This window comes from Moschus berezovskii, chromosome 9 (assembly GCF_049115385.1).
Source record: "Moschus berezovskii isolate FMDL1 chromosome 9, NW_MosBer_1.0, whole genome shotgun sequence".
NCBI classification, from domain to species: Eukaryota; Metazoa; Chordata; class Mammalia; order Artiodactyla; family Moschidae; genus Moschus; species Moschus berezovskii.
Genome location: NC_142468.1, coordinates 50,742,836 through 50,765,932, shown reverse-complemented (window position 1 = coordinate 50,765,932; position 23,097 = coordinate 50,742,836). Strand labels below are relative to the sequence as shown.

The following is a 23,097-nucleotide window of genomic DNA, read 5'->3' as shown; positions in this document are numbered from 1 at the left end:
AAGGCAAAGACTTAATTTCAATATTGAATTACTGCACTTATAAGCTGACATCAAAATTCAAGTATCATCAAAAACTTATCTTACATAGGTAGACTAATATTACAAATTCTGATCCTTTTGTTATCAAGGAGAACCAAATACCATCAAAAATTCCAAAGATAATTTACTCATTTAAGAGAAAACAGATTTTTTAAGACTTTTTGTTTCATCCAAAATAAGTCTATACTGCTAAATTTTACATATCTTGTCAGAATTCTATTTAATTAGTTTGTTAGATTAACAATATCTCTCACATAACAACATCTCTATACTAAACAGAAAACTTGGTCATTTACTCTAGGCTTACTTTTTTGAAAAAACTTCAGACTTGTAGTCAGTAGCTTTCAAAACTAACTCATTCTAAGATATGGAGAAATTTAATAGATTATAAAATTGTTGGTAGATTTCTATTTCTGGTATCTGCCATTAATAAAAACTAAGGGTTTAAGCTGAGCTGCTTCTTTTACTTAAAAAAATTTTCCACAGTCATCAACTTACAACAGGACATACTGTAATACCAAAATGGAAACTACTTAATCAACATTTCCTCATGGAAACACAGATCATACATAACAGTCTATAAGGGTAAAGTTTTATTTTTAAAAGTCGTACTTACATTTTATTTAGCAACACAAGTTCAATTTTTTTTGTGGTTCTGTCAACATACCCAGTTACTTTTAGTCAACATTGAAAATACACACATCAAAAAACTGAAATGTAAGCAGTAAAATAAAGCATATAAGGCAATTTTTTATAATGTTGAATAAAACCATACTTTCATCTTTTTAGAACACAGGTCACTATTTTTCAAGTCCTAAGGAATAAATATTACCCTGTCCTCTTGCTATGTGTCTGTAAAACTGTTTCTATGAAGAATTTAAGCCATGTGAAAAATCCAACAGTATGTGAATCATCCAATCCACAAATCTTTCACATTTCCAGTTTCAAATTACAGTCATCTACAACATCACAAAAAGCTGACAAAAGATTGAAAACTGTAGGGCATAATTTCGAAATGTTCCTCTTCCCTTTCTGCCCACTCTCCAAACCACACAGTTTAATAAACAACAAAAACTTCATAACTAAAATTCCCTCAACCTTGTAGTTGGTCTAGTTAGTTTTACCACATGATAATTTCTAAATTCTATCATTTAAAAAACACTACAAGAAATAACTCCTTTGGTCACTGAGCTCCTCATTTAAATAGGAAAACTAATTAATCAGAATTAAACAGGCTATAGTACAATTCATAAGGCTTTGTATCCCAAAAGAAATTTAAAAAAAAAAGTAGATTTCAGTTAATTAGACATCATGGGATAAATAAAGATACACTATAAGGTCAACCTTTCTTCACTAAGTGCTATCTATTTTGTAACCCTAAATTACATGGCTTAAATTTTTTAGCACATTTTTTCTGAAAATAAGAACTATAGTTACCAGCATATGTATTTAGCTTCGGGCTATGAGAAAAGAGAGAATTTGATAATGCAAATTTGCTACCATTCACATATTTTGATCAACAAACCAGGTAAGCCAAAATAAATCAAAATATACATATGAAGACTGGGGAGACCCAAGGGAAGTAATATTAATTTGGTTTCTGACTCACACGTTTAAATAATCCCTTGCAATACTTCTCATTCGATTGCCTCATTCTTTCTGCTTCCTCTTCACAACTAAGCTCACTTCCTAAGAGCATTCATTTTGCAGAAATCAGCATTTATTGACCTCACAAAGTACATACAACTGCTGATGTCATCAAAGAACACAGGGATTGGAGAAAAAGCATCATATAAGTACTGGAAGGATATGAAAGTTTATCTTCTCATACAGTAATGTTTAAAAAGGTTCAGGGTCTTAAATTTAAGAAATACTAAAGATTTTTATATTTAAAAAGAAATATAGCATTCTAACCTAAGAGTTTGTTTCATCTGACTGATTCAGGGTCTAAAATCATTTGTTTTACAACTGAGTAGAAAAGTAATTTCTATCACATTTACTAATAAGCAATACTATAGTTTGAGTATTTCTCAAAGTGTTTTAGAACAATCTTACAAAGGTCCTTACAAACAAAAGTGCACGTTTCTTGAGGTCATCTGACATCTCATGAGACTTTTCATAATGGGATGGTGTTAATACCCAATGCCCTGGTCTATTTTCAATTTGGATCATTAGTTTCTGCTTATCTAAATTACTACTACCACTACAACTGGCTCAGCCATTCTTCACTTCCTGCGTTCAACCTTAGTCCACACAGTAATTATTAAATAAGCAAAGTGAAACTTTCTTTGGGTAACTATATAGCACCAAAAAGATTTCATACTCCTTTAGGATTAAGTAGTTTAAGAGACGGTCTGTTTTGATTGTTGATTTTTTTTTTAATATTATTTTGTATGGCACACACAATGTTCTGGTTGTAATTTCACACAGAATTTTTAGGTAAATCTCTTGCAAGAGAATTTGTTAGTGATAAGCTTAAGTGCTAACAAATCTGTGAAACTGCAATTAAGGTTTTATTTCACACCATGTTAGTAATCAAACCTGAGCTAACACAAGGATGAAACAGCTACATAGACCCACATAGCCACCCCCCATCTCCCCATTCCCATCCCCCATCTCCCCATCCCTACCCAGGCCCTACCATCCACGAACACACACTTCTTCCCCCTTTCTCCCCCTGCCACCTTTTCTCTCCCACCTCTGACACACACACAGACACAACAGGCACTTTTTCCCAAAATTTGTATATATGCACACATACGTATACTGTATATATTTTTTATATATACACATCATCTCAGATATATATACGGTTTATAAAAATGAAAACATAAAGATCTTCCTCTCTGCACAGGAAAATGTTCTACAGATCTGTGGGAACATTAAAACAAAGAGGAAGAGGTCCGTAATCCCTGATTGAAAAATTCTAAAAATCAAATTGTCTCGAAACCCAAAGTTTTATATAACTTATTTGGTGGTAAAATCTGACCTTAACTAAAACGAGGATAGTCCTTTTTTGTCCCACTCAATGTGCATGTTAGGACATTTCAATTAAAAAATGCTGTTGTATATGATTACAGGAGTATTCCATAGATCTCCCCAGGGAAAGTTACAAAATATACAGTACCTATCACTAATTCAGTTTTTAAACTTCAGGATATTATGAATTCTAAATAAATCCAAACTCAAAGCCTAGAGCTAAGAAACAATGCAAAATTTTATATTAAAAAATAAAGTTTATATAATTATCTGCTTTATTGCTTCAGTATTCACTAACTATAATCCTCTCTATAAGTTCAGAAGGAAAGAAGGGAGGAAGAGAGAGAGGAGAAAGGTAGGGGCATCAACAATGAGATTCATGTCTTTAACTCCTCTGTTTAACTGATCTGCAGAGTACATCATGCGAAATATTGGACTGGATAAAACACAAGCTGGAATCAAGATTCCCAGGAAAAATATCAACAACCTCAGACACACAGATGACACCACCCTTATGGCAGAAAATGAAGAGGAACTAAAGAGCCTCTTGATGAAAGTGAAACAAGAGAATGAAAAGGTTGGCTTAAAACTCAACAACATTCAAAAGCAAAGATCATGGCTTCCGGTCCCATTCAGTTCAGTCGCTCAGTCATGTCCGACTCTCCGCGACCCCATGAATCACAGCACGCCAGGCCTCCCTGTCCATCACCAACTCCCGGAGTTCACTCAAACTCATGTCCACAGATACTTCATGGCAAATAGATGGGGAAACAATGGAAACAATAACAGACTTTATTTTCTTGGGTTCAAAAATCACTGCAGATCGTAAATGCAGGCATGAAATTAAAAGATGCTTGCTCCTTGGAAGAAAAGCTATACTCACAACCTAGGCAGCATATTAAAAACCAAAGACATTTGCCAAAAAAGGTCTGCATAGTCAAAGTCATATGGTTTTTCCAGTGGTCATGTATGGATGTGAGAGTTAGACTATAAAGAAGATGAGTGCCAAAGAATGGATGCTTTTGAACTGTGGTGTTGGAGAAGACTCTTGAGAGTCCCTTGGACTGCAAAGAGATCAAACCAGTCAATTCTAAAAGAAATCATTCCTAAATATTCAGGGAAGGACTGATGTTGAAACTGAAGTTCCAATACTTTGGCCACCTGATGTGAAGCCTGACTCATTTGAACAGACCCTGATGCTGGGAAAGATTGAGGGAAGGAGGAGAAGGGGACGACAGAGGATGAGATGACTGTATGGCATCACTGATTCAATGGACATGAGTTTGAACAAGCTCTGGGAGTTGGTGATGGACAAGGAAGCCTGGCATGCTGCAGTCCATGGGGTGGCAAAGAGTTGGACATGACTTAACAACTGAACAGAACTGATACTGACCAAAGTTTAAAATTTTGAATTATGCAGCATATTCATGCTTTACCTTTATTCTTTTTTAGTAAAACTCCATGAAATTATGTTTCTTACTCACCACTGTATCTTCCAAAGCCTACCTCCTTGCCTAGACATTTCAGTAGACATTCAATAAATATTTGCTAAATGAATGAATTTAAAAATTACATCTCAATTTAGAACTAGTAAAAACTATATATAAACTTTCTATAAAATCTACTGTTTAAAGGCTAATACATTTTAGTAAACTCTGCTGAATTTAGTCTTCAGTTCAGTTCAGTTCAGTTCAGTCGCTCAGTCGTGTCCAACTCTTTGCAACCCCATGAATCACAGCACACCAGGCCTCCCTGTCCATCACCAACTCCCGGAGTTCACTCAAACTCATCTTACATATGACTAAGTTTTAAGTTCATGACTTTCATAAGCTCATGTTGTTAAATCAATCACCATTAGCCCTGAGTTTATTACTGAAAAAATGAAAGACAAACACTTATAGCTAACAGTTCAGTTCAGTTGCTCAGTCATGTCCGACTCTTTGCGACCCCATGAATCGCAGCACGCTAGGCCTCCCTGTCCATCACCAACTCCTGGAGTTCACACAAACTCATGTTCATCAAGTCAGTGATGGCATCCAGCCATCTCATCCTCTGTCGTCCCCTTCTCCTCCTGCCCCCAATCCCTCCCAGCATCAGTCTTTCCAATGACTCAACTCTTTGCATGAGGTGGCCAAAGTATTGGAGTTTCAGATTTAGCATCAGTCCTTCCAATGAACACCCATGACTTATCTCCCTCAGAATGGACTGGTTGGATCTCCTTGCAGTCCAAGGGACTCTCAAGAGTCTTCTCCAACACCACAATTCAAAAGCATCAATTCTTCGGTGCTCAGCTTTCTTCACAGTCCAACTCTCACATCCATACTATAAACCTAGATATATCTGTGGAAAGTGATGGCCACATAATTTAACTTTCTACAAATGTCAAAAACCAATCACTAGATCTGGAGTATTAACAATTTAAGTAATTCAGCAATTTATTCACCAACTATCTACTATGTGCCAACATTATGCTGCTGCTGCTGCTGCTAACTCACTTCAGTCATGTCTAACTCTGTGTGACCCCACAGACAGCAGCCCACCAGGCTCCCCTGTCCCTAGGATTCTCCCGGCAAGAACACTGGAGTGGGTTGCCATTTCCTCCTCCACGGCATGAAAGTGAAAAGTGAAAGTGAAGTGGCTCAGTCATGTCCAACTCTTAGTGACTCCATGGACTGCAGCCCACCAGGCTCCTCCATCCATGGGATTTTCCAGGCAAGAATACTCGAGTGGGTTGCCATTGTCTTCTTCAAACATTATGCTGCTGCTACTGATGCTGCTGCTAAGTCACTTCAGTCGTGTCCGACTCTGTGTGACCCCATAGACGGAAGACCACCAGGCTCCCCCGTCCCTGGGACTCTCTAGGCAAGAACACTGGAGTGGGTTGCCATTTCCTTCTCCAATGCTAGGCATCCCAAATACATATGGAAAAAATATCTATCTTCAAGAAAAACATCAATGTGAGAAAGGAGTCACATGAGTGAATAACCAAACATGACTGGCAGGATGAATAAAATCTTACAGGAAAACAGAAGGTGAATGAACTTGGAGATAATGTTCAAAGATGAGATGACAAGTAATCTGGTTGTACAGGAATATGGAGTAGGTTGTGGGGGCTGAGAGGGTGCTAAGCCGAAGCTGTCAGAGAAAGGCATCATGAGCAGAGGTACAGAAGTAAAGAATACATGCACACACAAGGTGCTGTGTTGTGCTTCGTTGTGTCAGACTCTTTGCGGACACAAGGGAGGTATTAAAACTTCTTCTTAAAATGAAACATTAAACTATTTTGTGATGGACATCCCCTTTTTATAAAATATTCTTACAAAATAATTTTAACGAAAGATTATTCTCTGAAGAACCTAAAATTCTAGGACTGGGCTAAAATTTATGAAGTATTCCCAGAAAAGTAATTTGACTTGCCATCATCTAAATAAATAGAACAAACCTTATATCACTTCCTTTAATATTTAGGCTCGAGTCAAAATGACATGAGTAACAGCTTTAAATTTCATTATTACCACTTTGATGTACTTAATGTCAGTTACTCTAAAACTCCTGAATATAAATCCTTTCTTAGTTACTAACCGTGTCTCTTCAAAAAGGACCATAAACTTCTTTAAGGGCAAACACTATTATTGTAATAGTCTTTGAAGGTCCCAACAGAAACCTAGAAATATAGTAGATATTCACTTAAATATGTATTGACTAATTGTTCATTGAGATTTGGAATTTTTACCTTTTTAAAAGCAAATGCTATTGCTTCTCAGTCTTCTGACTAAGATGAAGTGTAAAAGCGTATGTTACCTTAAAAAAACACTTGGCATTTTATCATTCTGCAACTTTTCATTCTCAGAAAACTTTGATAAGAAACTTGATAAGAAAATCAGAAGAATAGTTAGGAATTATCTTTTGAGGAGTGTTAATCTGTACCATGCCATCATAACCCACCATTAGGTTTGATTACAACCTTTGTCCTTTAGAGGAAGTTTTATTAGTTAACAAGCTCACTTACAGCAACCACGAGAGAAACTCTGAGGGTAATATCTGCAACTTTTAGTTTATATATTAAGCTAATATTCTAAATAAAATAAAGCAATCTCAATGTTTTGATGTTTTCACGCTTTATAATTTTCATACTATTATGAAAAACTAAAAATTAACATGTGAAAAGATTACTTTCTCTGTAGAAAGGCACAAACAGAAGACATACCAAAATACTTACTGAAGGAGTAAGTAAAATAAATTACTAGAATTAAAAATTCACTAGGTAATGTTAATGATAACTGATCACTATAAAAACATATGGGAGTAACTTCGAGTTCAAGATGGCAGAGTAGAAGGGCCTGAGCTCATCTCCTGCAAGAACATCAAACTTGCAAGTAGCTGTTGAACAACAACCACTGACAGGAGGATGCTTGAACTCACTTAAAAAAAAAAAGATATCTCACACTCAAAGACAAAACATAAGCCTCAACGAGACAGTAGGATGGGCATAATCACAATAAAATCAAATACCAATCCCACCGGGTGGCTGATCCTCAGACTGGAGAACAATAATATAAAAGAACAATATAAAAGAACCTCACACTACTGTGAAGGTTCTGAACCTCATGTCAGGCTTCCCAACCTGGGAATCTGACAAAAGGACTGGGAATCCCCAGGGAATCTGGCCTTGAGAGCCAGTTAGATTTGATTATAGGCCTTTCAGAGAACTGAGGAAAACAGACTCCAGTCTTACAGGGCACAAACAAAACTTTGCACGCGCCAAGATCCAGAAGAGAGGGGCAATGACCCCACAGAAGACTGAACCAAAACTACCTGCTAGTGTTGGAGGGCGTTCTATGGAGGTGTGAGTCAGCAGGAGCTCACCACATGGACAGGAAGGCCCCCTTGGTGTAAACCCTCTTGGAGGTCACCATTAACCCTACCATAGAGACCAATGACCCCAAGACTTGGTCACCTTGGGCCAAACAACTATCAGGGAGGGAGTGCAAACCCACCACAATTCATGTGGAAACACAAAAGACCCCGAATAGCCAAAGTGATCTTGGAAAAGAAGAATGGAGCTGGAGAAATCAACCTTCCTGACTTCAGATGATACTACAAAGCTAGTTATTAAGACAGTATGGTACTGGCACAAAAACAGAAATAAAACCGATGGAATAAGACTGGATTAACGTTTTACTGAGCACGGCCATGCCTGCCAGAGCAACACCCAGTTTTTCTCATTGCCAGTCCCTCCCATCAAGAAGCTTACACAAGTCTCTTAACCTCATCCATCAGAGGGCATACAAAAAAGAAGCAAGAAGAAGCAGTCTCACAGCAGCTAAAACAAAAACCGTATTACCGAAAGCTAATCATGATGATAATAATAATGATAATATTCTTTGCAGCCAAAGATGGAGAAGCTCTACATAGTCAGCAAAAACAAGACCGGGAGCTGACTGTGGCTCAGATCATGAACTCCTTATTGCCAAATTCAGACTGAAATTGACGAAAGTAGGGAAAACCACTAGACCATTCAGGTATGACCTAAATCAAATCCCTTATGACTCTCACAGTGGAAGTGAGAAAAAGATTTAAGGGACTAGATCTGATAGACAAGAGTGCCTGACGAATTATGGATGGAGGTTCATGACACTGTAGAGGAGACAGGAATCAAGACCATCCCCAAGAAAAAGAAATGCAAAAAAGCAAAATGGCTGTCTGAGGAGGCCTTACAAATAGCTGTGAAAAGAAGAGAAGCAAAAAGCAAAGAAGAAAAGGAAAGATATTAAGTATCTGAATGCAGAGTTCCAAAGAATAGCAAGGAGAGATAAGAAAGCCTTCCTCAGTGATCAGTGCAAAGAAATAGAGGAAAACAACAGAATGGAAAAGACTAGAGATCTCTTCAGAAAATTAGAGATACCGAGGGAACATTTCATGCAAAGATGGGCTCAATAAAGGACAGAAATGGTAGGGACCTAACAGAAGCAGAAGATATTAAGAAGAGGTGGCAAGAATTCACAGAAGAATTGTACAAAAAAGATCTTCACAACCAAGATAATCACGATGGTGTGATCACTCACTGAGAGCCAGACATCCTGGAATGTGAAGTCAAGTGGGCCTTAGGAAGCATCACTACAAACAAAGCTAGTGGAGGTGATGAAAGATGATGCTGTGAAAGTGCTGCACTCAATATGCCAGCAAATTCGGAAAACTCAGCAGTGGTCACAGGACTGGAAAAGGTCAGTTTTCATTCCAATCCCAAAGAAAGGCAATGTTAAAAAATGCTCAAACTACTGCACAATTGCACTCATCTCACACGCTAGTAAAGTCATGCTCAAAATTCTCCAAGCCAGGCTTCAGCAGTACGTGAACCAAGAACTACCAGATGTTAAAGCTGGTTTTAGAAAAGGCAGAGGAACCAGAGATCAAATTGCCAACATCCGCTGGATCGTGGAGAAAGCAAGAGAGTTCCAGAAAAACATCTACTTCTGCTTTATTGACTATGCCAAAGCCTTTGACTGTGTGGATCACAACAAACTGTGGAAAATTCTGAAGGAGATGGGAATAGCAGACCACCTGACCTGCCTCTTGAGAAACCTATATGCAGGTCAGAAAGCAAGAGTTAGAACTGGACATGGAACAACAGACTGGTTCCAAATAGGAAAAGGAGTACCTCAAGGCTGTATATTGTCACCCAGCTTATTTAACTCACATGCAGAGTACATCATGAGGAACGCTGGGCTGGAGGAAGCACAAGCTGGAATCAAGATTGCGAGGAGAAATATCAGTAACCTCAGATACGCAGATAACACCACCCTTAGGGCAGAAAGTGAAGAACTAAAGAGCCTCTTGATGAAAGTGAAAAAGGAGAGTGAAAAAGTTCGCTTAAAGCTCAACATTCAGGAAACTAAGATCATGGCATCCGGTCCCATCACTTCATGGCAAATAGATGGGGAAACCGTGGCTGACTTTATTTTTCTGGGCTCCAAATCACTGCAGATGGTGACTTCAGCCATGAAATTAAAAGATGCTTACTCCTTGGAAGGAAAGTTATGACCAACCTAGATAGCCTATTAAAAAGCAGAGATATTACTTTGTCAACAAAGGTCCGTCTAGTCAAGGCTGTGGTTTTTCCAGTGGTCATGTATGGATGTGAGAGTTGGACTATAAAGAAAGCTGAGCACCGAAGAATTGATGCTTTTGAACTGTGGTGTTGGAGAAGACTCTTGAGAGTCCCTTGGACTGCAAGGAGATCCAACCAGTCCATCCTAAAGGAGATCAGTCCTGGGTGTTCATTGGTAGGACTGATGTTGGAAGCTGAAACTCCAATACTTTGGCCACCTGATGCGAAGAGCTCTCTCACTGGAAAAGACCCTGATGCTGGGAAAGATTGAGGGCAGTAGGAGAAGGGGACGACAGAGGATAAGATGGCTGGATGGCATCACCCACTCAATATACATGGGTTTGGGTGGACTCCTGGAGTTGGTGATGGACAGGGAGGCCTGGCGTGCTGTGGTTCATAAGGTCGCCAAAAGTCTGCCACAAATGAGCGACTGAAATGAATTGAATCATGATGAAAAAGCAGAAAGTTATGTCCAGATAAAGGGACAAGATAAAATCACAGAAAAACAATGAAATGAAGTGGAGACAGGCAATCTCCCAAGAAAAGAATTCAGAATAATGATAGTGAAGATGACCCAGGATGTCAAAAAAAGAACGGAGCAAAGATTGAGAAGATCCAAGAAATGTTTACCAAAGACCCTAGAAGAACTAAAGAACAAACAAACAGAGATAAGTTACACGCTAGAAGGAATCAGTAGCAGAATAACTGAGACGGAAGAATGGATAAATGACCTGGGGACAGAATGGTGGAAATCACTGTCACAGAACACAGTATATAAAAAAGAGTGAAAAGAAATGAAGACAGCCTAAGAGACCTCCGAGACAACATTAAAGGCACCAACATTCGCATTAGTGGGTTCCCAGAAGAAAAGAGAAAGAAAGGACCTGAGAAAACATTTGAAGAGATAATAGCTGAAAACCATCTGAATATGAGAAAGAAAATAGTCAACCAAGTCTAGGAAGCACAGACAGCCCCAGGAAGAATAAACCCAAGGAGGAACACACCAAGTCACATAGTAATCAAACTGACAAAAATTAAAGTCAGAGATAAAATATTAAAACAGCAAGGGAAAAATGACAAGTAACATACAAGTGAACTCCCATGTGGCTATCAGCTGATTTCTAAACAGGAACTCTACTAGCCAGAGGGAATGGTATGATATATTTAAAGTGATGAAAGGGAAGAACCTATAACCAAGAATACTCTACTCAGCAGGACTCTCTTTCAGATTTTATGGAGAAATCAAAAGCTTTCCAGTCAAGAAAATGTTAAGAGAATTCAGCACAGCAAACCAGCTTTACAACAAATCCTAAATAAACTTCTCTAGGCAGGAAACACAGAGAAGGAAAAGAAAACAAACCAAAACAATTAAGAAAATAGTAACAGGATTATACATATCAATGAAAGTGAAAGTGAAGTCGCTCAGTCTTGTCCAACTGTTTGAGAGCCCATGGACTGTAGCCTACAGGCTCCTCCATCAGTGGGATTCTCCAGGCAAGAGTACTGGAACGGGTTGCCATTTAAATGTAAATGGATTAAATGCACCAAGCAAAAGACACAGACTGACCGGGTAGCTGAAAACATAGTGCATGTATGCACTTTCACTTACCACATCACTCTGCCTGACTCCCCCCAAACTGTATGTAATTATTTTATATTGTTAATTGTGTTCCCATTATGGCCTGCAATTGTCTTATTTTTTGGTCTGGCTATTGATTGTGAAAACTGATAAACATCTTTTATAATTGTGATTATGTAACTATATACTCACTTAATACCACTCTATCATGATTAGTTAACAGCAAAATAATAGAACTCTTTATGATCAAAACTAGAATCTAATAGAAAAACCTGTGATCACATTTTAAAATCCAGATGCATATCAGAATTGTATTGAGATTTTTTGAAAAAAAAAAAAAAAAAGCCCAGTATTGCTTTTTTTCTCCAGAACTCCAGATATGTTTCTAACGAGCAGTAGTGTTTAAAAACAACTAGACAATACAATGATATCTAGCTTGTTTCACGTTTTCTATTTCATGTTCAGTGCTCCCATTTCATTTAGCTTCTGTTCTCTAATTTCTCCATTTTTTTTTGATGTTCTTCCTCAAGCCTTTATCAAGTGTTGTAGAAAAGCTTTTCCATACATATATATATATATTAGAAAACTTACACATTTTTGCCTAACTAAACAAATTATGACATTTTGATTCTACTTGTTTGACCAAATATGAACACAATACCAGATTTCTAATTAAAAAATAGATATGCAACAAAGGCTAACTGTATAGCATAGGGAACTATAGTCAGTATCTTGTAATAACTTATGATGGAAAATAATTTCAAAAATAATATGTTTATTTGTATAACTGAATCACCTTGCTGTGCACCTGAAACACTGTAAGTGAACTATACTTCCATAAAATATGTATGAAAAAAAAAATGGGTAGGGAAAAAGCACTTGATGAGTTTTAGCAGTAAAAGGAATTATTTTATGACTGAAGGATAAATGTACAATTGAAAAGGTGATTATGTTTAAAAGAGTGGGCAGCAGGCCATGAATATACTTGAGTATTTAAAAAAGAAACAGCCTGAGGTAAACATGTGTTAAGAATATATGTGAAATAATACACAGTACTATAAATATTAAAAGTATGAAACTAAGGACATTTCCCACATGAGGAAGAAAATGAACTTATTTATTAAAAAGCTTTGATTATATATACCTTGCTTTCAGAAATAAAAATATTCCTTGAAGCTGCCTATAAAGTGATTTTAATTGAAAAAGCAATTCTCATTAATTCTTAATACCAATTTTTAAATATTACAAGACAGGATTTAAAACAGAATGCAAATAATAAAATATTACAAACATTACAAAATATTTCTAATGATTATTTAGGCTTGTAATCTTGGTGTGTATTGCAAGAATTTCATATCAGTCCTTTCATTTTACTGAGGACTACAACCAAAGTCATTCTTTAAAAAAAAAAAAATTAAGCTTTTATTTTTGGGGGCAGTTTATTTCAACTGATTATTTACACCATATGTGGCTGGCTGAACTTGAAGTCTGATTTCCTTTGTCTTTTTTGTTTTGCTATCCTTTGAAAACTCCTATTGATAAAGAAATGAGGGCCCATTATTACCTGGCTAAAGGGAAAGTACCCTCAAAGAAGGATTATATAATTCACACATTAGTATAACCATGAGGTTCTGAAAATACAGCTACACTGTGGGGACACTACTTGTAGCTATTTCCACTCAATTTATACCATGAATCTATATGTGAAAGGAGTATCTTACAGGTAAATAAAACTGACCTGGGACTATTCAGCTAACTTTTCTTTTCCCTTTTCATTTTCCAGTAAGCCAGACTGTTGTATAATAAGTATCTCAAAAAGTCTGTTTTTGAGTTGCCATCTCATGAACACTAGAAGCTTCGATTTTCTTTCAGACATTATAGCATGTACAATACCTGAATTTAAATGCATGAAGCAACTTTTATTTTTACTAAAAGAATAATCCTCTGATCCCTCTACATTATTACTTCTGAGACTTCAACAAGCCCCAGAGTGTCTGACTTCAATGTTGGCTAGAATCAAAGATAGAGAAAACAGCTTGATACCGGAAACTGGACCACGAGTTCTATACTTCATCATGGAATCATGAGTTGCAACCAACAGCTGTTCTACTCACCAGCTATTTTAAACCATTTAATATGATCTGTAGCAAGACTAATTCTTTTCTAAATAAGCATGTCAACACTTAAACCAAAACTATGCTGTTCTTCAAAACTGTCTTCTTGAAAAGTTTAATACTTTATGTATGCTGCTACTTTACAAATAATTTCAGAACTTTCTTTTCAGAAATCTCCATCATAGAAAATTTACTAATCATATACAGAAATCAATCTCCTTACTGTGTAAACATTGGATTAATACTCCTGGCCTGGCTTTTCCAGCTTTCCTTCCCACTAGCCCCTCTATTCCCACATTCCCTTAAATCTGACCCCTGTCTTTTTTTTTCTTCTGGTTTTTGAAATCAACACATTGAGATTTTAAAGAGTGGGAATGATCCTTGAAGCAACCCAGGATAAGACTGTGAAACAAAAGAAATAGATCTGGAAGTCAATGATCATATTCATGCTTCTTGCTTGCTTCTACCATGGGAAACAATTTGCTAATGGCCAAGAATAAGGTGTGATTTTTCTTTTAATTTTTTAATGATATCCATATTTTCTCTTGAAAGAAGTGTCTTCCAAGCCAACAGTTTTAAAGTTAACATTTGGGGGTTTAAAAGAGGTATGTTTCAAAATATTAACTTAAGTCCGTGCATTCTGAGTTCTGCCCACCTAGGGTGACTTATACCTTACCTCCCTCCCCCCAACACTCCATATTCATTCTTATCATTGCTCATCATGCCCTGCGATAAGACTAACTTCCTCCACAACAGTCAGTACTCTAACTTGAGGCCAAACCAAACCATGAAGAGTGCTCAAATACAAATGAACGATGCTCAGGGATTATTTCCTGAACTGAACTTGAGTGAAAGGGCTAGGAAATAGCATGAATTTTTGGTAGACAAAACAACCTCAGTTATCAGGAGAGGTGCCCTTTTTATCCTCTACTTTCTAAAATGATAGCATAATCTAAGGATCTTAGGGGTCAATAACCAGAGTAGATGACGGTGATTTGTCCCAATACTGACCAATAAAACTTATTTTTCAACTAAATCATGGTTATGAAGAAAAATCTGCATTTCTTAAGAAAACAGCTAAAAGATCCTTTAAAACAAACAAAAAGTAACTGCTTAAGATTAAATTGGATTGGAGAAATTTTCTATTTGTCTCTGTAATGCTACTTTTGTAACCTGATAAATCAAGGTCACCTTCTATATTACTGTGTTACATGTAAACTATACACATTCTTTCCAAACCATAAACTCTCCTTACCAGCTAATGGGCCACTAATTAACTGTATACATGCAGATTCACTTCTGATTGCATTCGCCTCAACTAAGAGATTCAAATTCAACTATTTAAGTGAGGTATATTTAGAAAATGAGGTACCTAAAGATTGTTTATATATATGTCTTCTACATATGTACATATACATATATGACAAGGAGTATGACCAAGCAGGTGTAGAGGTTTTGTAATTAAAGCTCAGAAAAGAAAATTAAAATTAGGTATTAGAAATAGGACTCCTATGTCTGATGTGGAAGGGAATTTAAATTAGGAAAGAATATCCTGATCCAAGTCAGAGAGCTCAGCCTTGCTCATGCCTTAAGTTTTAAAGAGCACAGCAAAGGATCAGATATAATCACTGAATAAGGGAAGATTTTCCAAAGCTTTTCCCTTGCTCACACATCCACACTTGTCTCTGGGTCCATGAGAAATGAGCAGGCATCCATTAGTCTTAAGTGATAAAATCAACTCAATTTGGATAAAAGAAGAATTAATAAAACCACTCCACTGAAACTTTTGGGGAAGGAGTACAATGTTTTCAGTAAGTAGGGTTAATAAACAGAAATTCATTGCTTAATGCTCATTTGAGATGAAATATGTAAAATCTTCATAAATTTTTAAATACTTTTTTTAAACTGAAGGATAATTGCTTTACAGAATTTTGTTGTTTTCATTCAAACTTCAAAAAATATGAAACGCTTCACAAATTTGTGTGTCATCCTTGCAATGGGGCCATGCTAATCTTCTCTGTAGCATTCCAATTTTAGTACATGTACTGACGAAGCAAGCACTATAAATCATTTCTGTTTAAACTTTATTTTACTGTCCTGGGTTAATAGATATAAAAATATGTAAGGACTCATCTTCGTTGCAGTTTTAAACCCTAAACCTGCTTTTCCAAAAATCAAATTTCACAACTGTAAAATCACCAACGAGATTTTCAGAAATATAAGTTTTAAGGATAATACTTCCTACTTTATGTTTTTAGATACATCTATTAATACTTCCATGTTTCAGTAGTCTGTGGATTTTAAGATTTGGTATGATAGAATCTGTTAGCACTTTCCCAATTATTAATACAAGGCAAAGTAAGAAGCAGTGAAATTCAAGTAAGTAATATACTGAAATGTCAAATCTCTCAGGAATCCATTTTCTTAAATAATCATTAAAACATTTTGTACTCCACAATATGTGTTTCCCAAAATTGAAACACGTGGTGATCTAAAATTTTAAGAACTGACCTTGTAATTAAAACTTTCTAGGAGTCATTAAGGCGCTCTCCTAGGTGAGCTGGGGAGAGAACTTGGAGTCTGGCCCTCCACTGGGGGAAGAAGCACCAGAGATCATCTGTGGTTCCCATGGAGTCACATGTTTGATCCCTTGTCCAGGAAGATCCCACGTGCCATGGAACAACTAAGCCCATACACCATAACTACTGAGACAGCTCTAGAGCCTGGGAGCCACAACTACTGAGCCCACATGCTGCAATTACTGAAGCCCACGCACCCAAGAACCTGTGCTCTGCAACAAGAGAAGCCACTGCAATGAGAGGCCCATGCTCAGCAAAGAAGAGTAGCCCCCATTCACCACAATTAGAGAAAATCCGAAAGCAGCCATGTAGACCCAGTGCAATCCCAATCAATAAATAAAATAAAGCATACAAAGGATTAAAAAAAAAAAAAACCCAGAAGAAAAAAAAAAAAATAATAATAAAACTTTCTAATTTGATCAATAATATTCCTATCAATACAAGGTAAGGTACACAAATGGTTCAGCAATGCACCAGTTCACATCTTCCTTTTTAAAGAAAACATTATTTTAAATGTTTTATTATTTTTAAAGAAAACCCTAGAGATAACTTGAATTGATACTCAAGGAGGTTATCACAGGCTACAGATAATAATGGCTTCCCAGGTGGCACTCGTGGTGAAGAATCCACCTGCCAATGCAAGAGATCTAAGAGACGGGTTCGATTCCTGGTTCGGGAAGACCCCCTGGAGAAAAGGCATGGTAACCCATTCCTGTAATCTTGCCTGGAGAATCCCATGGACAGAGGAGCCTGAAGGGCTACTGTCCACAGAGTCACAAGGAACTGGACAGACTAGCACAAAGATAATAATATTTGTGGACCTAAGTGAATCTAGATTTCCTTTTTATTAATTTACCATAATTTAAGAAATGTGTACATAGGTAATTCATGAAAACTCTTCTAGTCTTTGAACAAAAAGGAAGATGAGGACAAAAATCATTCAATATTTGTAGTTACCATACTGATCTGGTTAAAAGACTATTGAGAAGAGGAGTTTATATTGTAGCTAAATTTAAAATTATGAGCTTACTTAAAATACAAGATATAGAGAGCTGAAAAAAATAAAAAAGATACAGGATATAGAGGAATAATCTAAACACCACCAATAGGACACAACTAAACATGCCACTTCACCCGCCCACCCGCCCCCAACAAAAGAGACATGCACAACAAAAGGCAATGGCTAATCAAAAAGTCAGTGCCAAGAAAAAGGTATGTGTGTGGTGGCAGGGGGCAGTGCTATGCTAGATTTAAAAGATTCGAATAGTTATTCTGGATTGGACCTGGTTTGAACAGATCAACTGCAAATACCAGTTTAGAATAAACTGAAAAAAATGTAATAAGCATGGATTAGATAAGATAAAAATCTGCTGATACGGAAAAACAGAAATTAACATAAAAAAGCATATATTAAAATAACATGTACAAAATAATATATTACCAGTAAAGAAATCCAATCCCAAAGAAAGGGAATGCCAAAGAATGCTCAAACTACCACACAATTGCACTCATCTCCCACGCTAGTAAAGTCATGCTCAAAATTCTCCAAGCCAGGCTTCAGCAATATGTAACCCGTGAACTTCCAGATGTTCAAGCAGGTTTTAGAAAAGGAAGAAGAACCAGAGGTCAAATTGCCAACATCCGTTGGATCATGGAGAAAGCAAGAGAGTTCCAGAAAAACATCTATTTCTGCTTCATTGACTATGCCAAAGCCTTTGACTGTGTGGATCACAATAAACTGTGGAACATTCTGAAAGAGATGGGAATCCCAGACCACCTGACCTGCCTCTTGAGAAACCTGTATGCAGGTCAGGAAGCAACAGTCAGAACTGGACATGGAACAACAAACTGGTTCCAAATAGGAAAAGGAGTACGTCAAGGTTGTATATTGTCACCCTGTTTAACTTATATGCAGAGTACATCATGAGGAATGCTGGGCTGGAAGAAGCACAAGCTGGAATCAAGATTGCCGGGAGAAATATCAATAACCTCAGATATGCAGATGACACCACCCTTATGGCAGAAAGTGAAGAGGAACTAAAAAGCCTCTTGATGAAAATGCAAGAGGAGAGTAAAAAAGTTGGCTTGAAGCTCAACATTCAGAAAACGAAGATCATGGCAACTGGTCCCATCACTTCATGGGAAACAGATGGGGAAACAGTGGAAACAGTGTCAGACTTTATTTTTGGGGGCTCCAAAATCACTGCAGATGATGACTGCAGCCAGGAAATTAAAAGACGCTTACTCCTTGGAAGGAAAGTTATGACCAACCTAGATAGCATATTAAAAAGCAGAGATGTTACTTTGCCAACAAAGGTCCGTCTAGTCAAGGCTATGGGTTTTTCCGTGGTCATGTATGGATATGAGAGTTGGACTGTGAAGAAAGCTGATCACCGAAGAATTGATGCTTTTGAACTGTGGTGCTGGAGAAGACTCTTGAGAGTCCCTTGGACTGCAAGGAGATCCAACTAGTCCATTCTGGAGGAGATCAATCCTGGGTGTTCATTGGAAGGACTGATACTAAAGCTGAAACTCCAATACTTTGGCCACCTCATGCGACGAGTTGACTCACTGGAAAAGACTGATGCTGGGAAAGACTGGGGGCGGGAGGAGACAGAGAATGAGATGGATGGATGGCATCACCGACTCGATGGACATGAGTTTGAGTGAACTCCGGGAGTTGGTGATGGACAGGGAGGCCTGGCGTGCTGTGATTCATGGGGTCGCAAAAAGTCGGACACAACTGAGCGACTGAACTGAACTGAAAGAAATCCAAGTATACATATATACACACAGAAAAATATCTAGAACACTGAAGTATTAACTATGTCATCTCTTGGTGATGGGAATATGGTGTTTTTCTTATTTTTGCTTATTTATATTTTTTCACTTTCTGTATGTACATGTGTGTATATATTACTTTACAAATGACATTTTCAGTACTGCAGAAGAAAAATTTATGCTTTTTTCATATCACTGAATGCCACTGTTTAAATTCTAGACCCCATAACTATACTGTATCATTCATTACACAAGATACATGTAGTAAATAAATAACATATATTTATCAGTCACCTTTTCGAAGAGCCAATTTTGCTGATAGTTGTCAATGTAAAATGCCAATTATCCAATATAGTAGCCACCCAATGTAAGTGACTACTTTATTAAATACAAGACTTACAATCAGGGGTTCCCAGGTGGCACTAATGGTAAAGAACATGTCTGCCAATGAAGGAGATGTAAGAGATGTAGGTTCAATTCCTGGGTCAGAAGATCCCCTGAAAAAGGGAATGACAACCCACTCCAGTACTCTTGCCTGGAGAACCTCAAGGACAGAGGAGCCTGGTGGGCTACAATCTACAGGGTCAGAAAGAAGCCAACACGACTGAAATGACTTAGCATGCACGCACACACAACTTACAATCAGCGGCATGTATCTGCCTCAAATGAAAAACAAAATAATCGTTTTCATATTTCCCAACAGAATAAACTACAGAAAGTAATGTAACTTGAAAGCATAAAAATATCTGGTTTCTAAAATATAAAACCTGTAGTTGAGTTGGAAAGAAAAATACACAGATTCACAATGACACAAGTAACAGATGTCTTTACTCCTGACTAATCAATTAATAATGATACATCAATATAAACTTGAGTTAATACAAAACAATAGCAACAATATTGATTTTAAAAATAAAGCAACTTAGCAAAAATACTAGTAAGAAGAACTAAGATCAGCAAGTAATACAGAAAGGGCAATACATTAAAATTCACAACAAAATTTACATCCACATGAAAAAGAAAGCAAAAGTCAAGTCTCAAAAAGATGACATATCCTCCAAGGTTACAGCAGTAGAAAAAAAAAGATTAGTCTTTCAAAAATTACTAGATTACACTAAAACTGAAGGTAATGAAATAGTTCAACAAAACAATTATAACATTTTTGTTACACTTCACACTTTCATGTACATTATTCTGGGGTGACACAATGAAATTGTGCGTCACTCTTTTTAAAGACTGGTACTTTGATATTTTAAGAAACTTAGTCAAGGTCACACTGTTTATCACAGGGACAGAAATCCAACTCTACATCCTTACTTGATATGACTATAAGTAGTCTACTTGTATCAGTTACCTACTTATTATCACTGTATTACTCATTTTTATTGTTTATGTGTCACTCGCATTCCCTTAGTTCCACTAGGACCATAACTCCTTGGGGGCAAGGATTACACCTGCCTCTAGTCATCTTTGTAGTACCATCACCTGTCACTGTATATTTTTATAAGTGCTTAAAAAAAAATGTTAACGAACATACATAAAGGTAATCAAAGAAATCTAACATATGGAGAATTCACTTAATTACTTGTATAATATCACAACACAAATTCTACTCAGTTAAATGTGCAGCACAGGCAGCCATACCAGTCAACGATCACATTCCCTAATCCCAACTAGACGAGACAGGGGTGACTAATCTGAGACTAGTTAATCCTTTGGCTTATTAATAATCAAATGTTCTCTCTTGTGAACTGGGCCCAAATGTTATATATAAAGGCAGTGCTTAAGTTACAGATCTTGTGAATTTTGGCAAAGTGATAAATAAGTAAAGGAAGCTGGTCTGTAAAAGGAACAAAACAAAAAGCAGACATCCATCTGGGGAATCTGAATCAAGGATGCTATTGGCTCCGAACAGACAGAGAAGACAGATTCACTTCTAAGCACTTCATGACAGGTTTCAGATATTTGGGTAACACCTATTACTATAATAAGCTTTCAACCAAGGATGAAGAACAAAGGTGGAACATGAGGACTAAAGTGTAATATTAAATAGGCAAAACCAATAACTATCATTAGAACAGAGAAGTTTCATACAGAAGGAATCAGTATGTAGTGTTTTACTTCAACTGGTTTGATGCTTTCGAGATATAATCATGTACACATTTATCAATATTTTGTTTCTTTTGATTGCTGAGTACTTTTCCTTTATGTAGATGTGAGTTACCTATATTGTGGTATTATTTTTTAAATCTGTTCGCCAGCTGATAAATATTTGGGTCGTTTTCCATTTGGTATTATTATGAATAAGTCTTCTATGATGATTCGCAAAAAAAGAAAAAAAAAGTATATACACGTTTCATTTCTCTTGGATAATTCCAGGGAGTGGGAATGTTGGGTTATATGGTAAGTGTATGTTGAACTTGTAAGAAAGTGTCAAGCTGCTTTCCTAAGGTGTCTAGATTATTTTTCATTTCCATTTGACATGACGCAGCCATATTTGGTATTATGATTTACTGTTGTTGTTTTAATTTAGTCATTCTAATTGATTATAGAGTGACTCACTGTGGTTTTAATTTGCATTTCTCTGATATCAATGTTAATGACACTGAACATGTTTACAAGTACTGTTGGCCATTCATGTATCTTCTTTAATGTAGTGTATTTTTAGATAATTTTGCCTTATTTTTTTTAAAAACTGAGTTGTCAGATATTTGGTTATAAGTTCTACATTACAAGTCCTTTGGTGAATTAAAAAATCACATTTATACAGTAATAGGAACACTGTTAAGAATTTTGATGTATAATCTTCATTACCATCAAGTGACAAAATAACAAAATAAAAATATATAAACATTTTTGTTTGGTCTCTTCCCGGTCATATACTATCTTATTCTCATTCCTCCAGAATAAGACTATCCAGTGTTTCTCTCAAGCACACTGTGCTTTCTTTCTAAAAATAATACCAAATATGCTCACGTCATAAGTCAGAGTCTATTTCCTCTATCATTCCCCAATTCTCAAGAATGCATGGTTCATAACAAGTAATATGTGCTGAATGACTCAAGTTACAAAACAGAAAGAATTTTGTTTGGGGCTCAGAAAAGTCAATGGATTAATATTTTACGTAGAAATCAACAGAATATCAAGTCACAAAATTCTGACATTAAAAGTAACAACCTATGAAAATTTCAAAACACATTATGACTAATAAAATACTATGCTTTCAATAAACTTTAGTCCAGGAGCTTCTGATCCTGAAGACTCAATTTTTGGAATATAAGGCACAAGAGAAGTAAATAAAACTGCTACCATTCAACACAAGAAGTATGAGTCAAAGCACACAAGATAATAGACAAAAATCAGTGACCTATGCAAAATGTCAGCAAACCAAACACTGAATATTCTATAGGAGAATTATTAACAGATTATGAAATCAAGGGTTAAACCATGTTCTAAACTGTCTGTTGCAATAATATGGTAGACATCAGTCACATGTGCCTACTTAAATATAAATTTCAAATAATTAAATTTTAAAGCACTACCTCAGTTGCACTAGCCACATTTCAAGCGCTTATTAGGCACATTTAACAAAGATTTTTAAAATTTTCATCACTGCAGAAATTCTAACATACAGTGCCAGCCTAGGGTATTTGGCAGGCCCAACTAACAGTCTATGGGAGTCTTACTCTTCTCAAGATTATTTTTTCCTCTTTGAAGGAAATAGAGCATTTTACTTTATGATTTAATTATTCCTGCTGCTGCTGCTGCTAAGTCGCTTCAGTCGTGTCCAACCCTGTGCAACCCCATAGACGGCAGCCCAGGAGGCTCCCTCGTCGGGGATTCTCCAGGCAAGAACACTGGAGTGGGTTGCCATTTCCTTCTCCAATGCAGGAAAGTGAAAAGTGAGAGTGAAGTTGC

At 36.6% G+C, this 23,097-nt stretch overlaps 1 protein-coding gene and 1 non-coding gene across 7 annotated transcripts in view; both read right to left on the bottom strand.

Moving 5' to 3' along the window:
* Positions 1–23,097, bottom strand: part of TCF12 (transcription factor 12) — a 397,887-nt gene that overhangs the window by 317,784 nt on the left and 57,006 nt on the right. The gene's annotated exons all lie outside the window — the stretch shown is intronic.
* Positions 15,774–15,880, bottom strand: LOC129563671 (U6 spliceosomal RNA). The gene has a single exon (XR_008687411.1). It is a non-coding gene; the product is annotated as a U6 spliceosomal RNA (small nuclear RNA).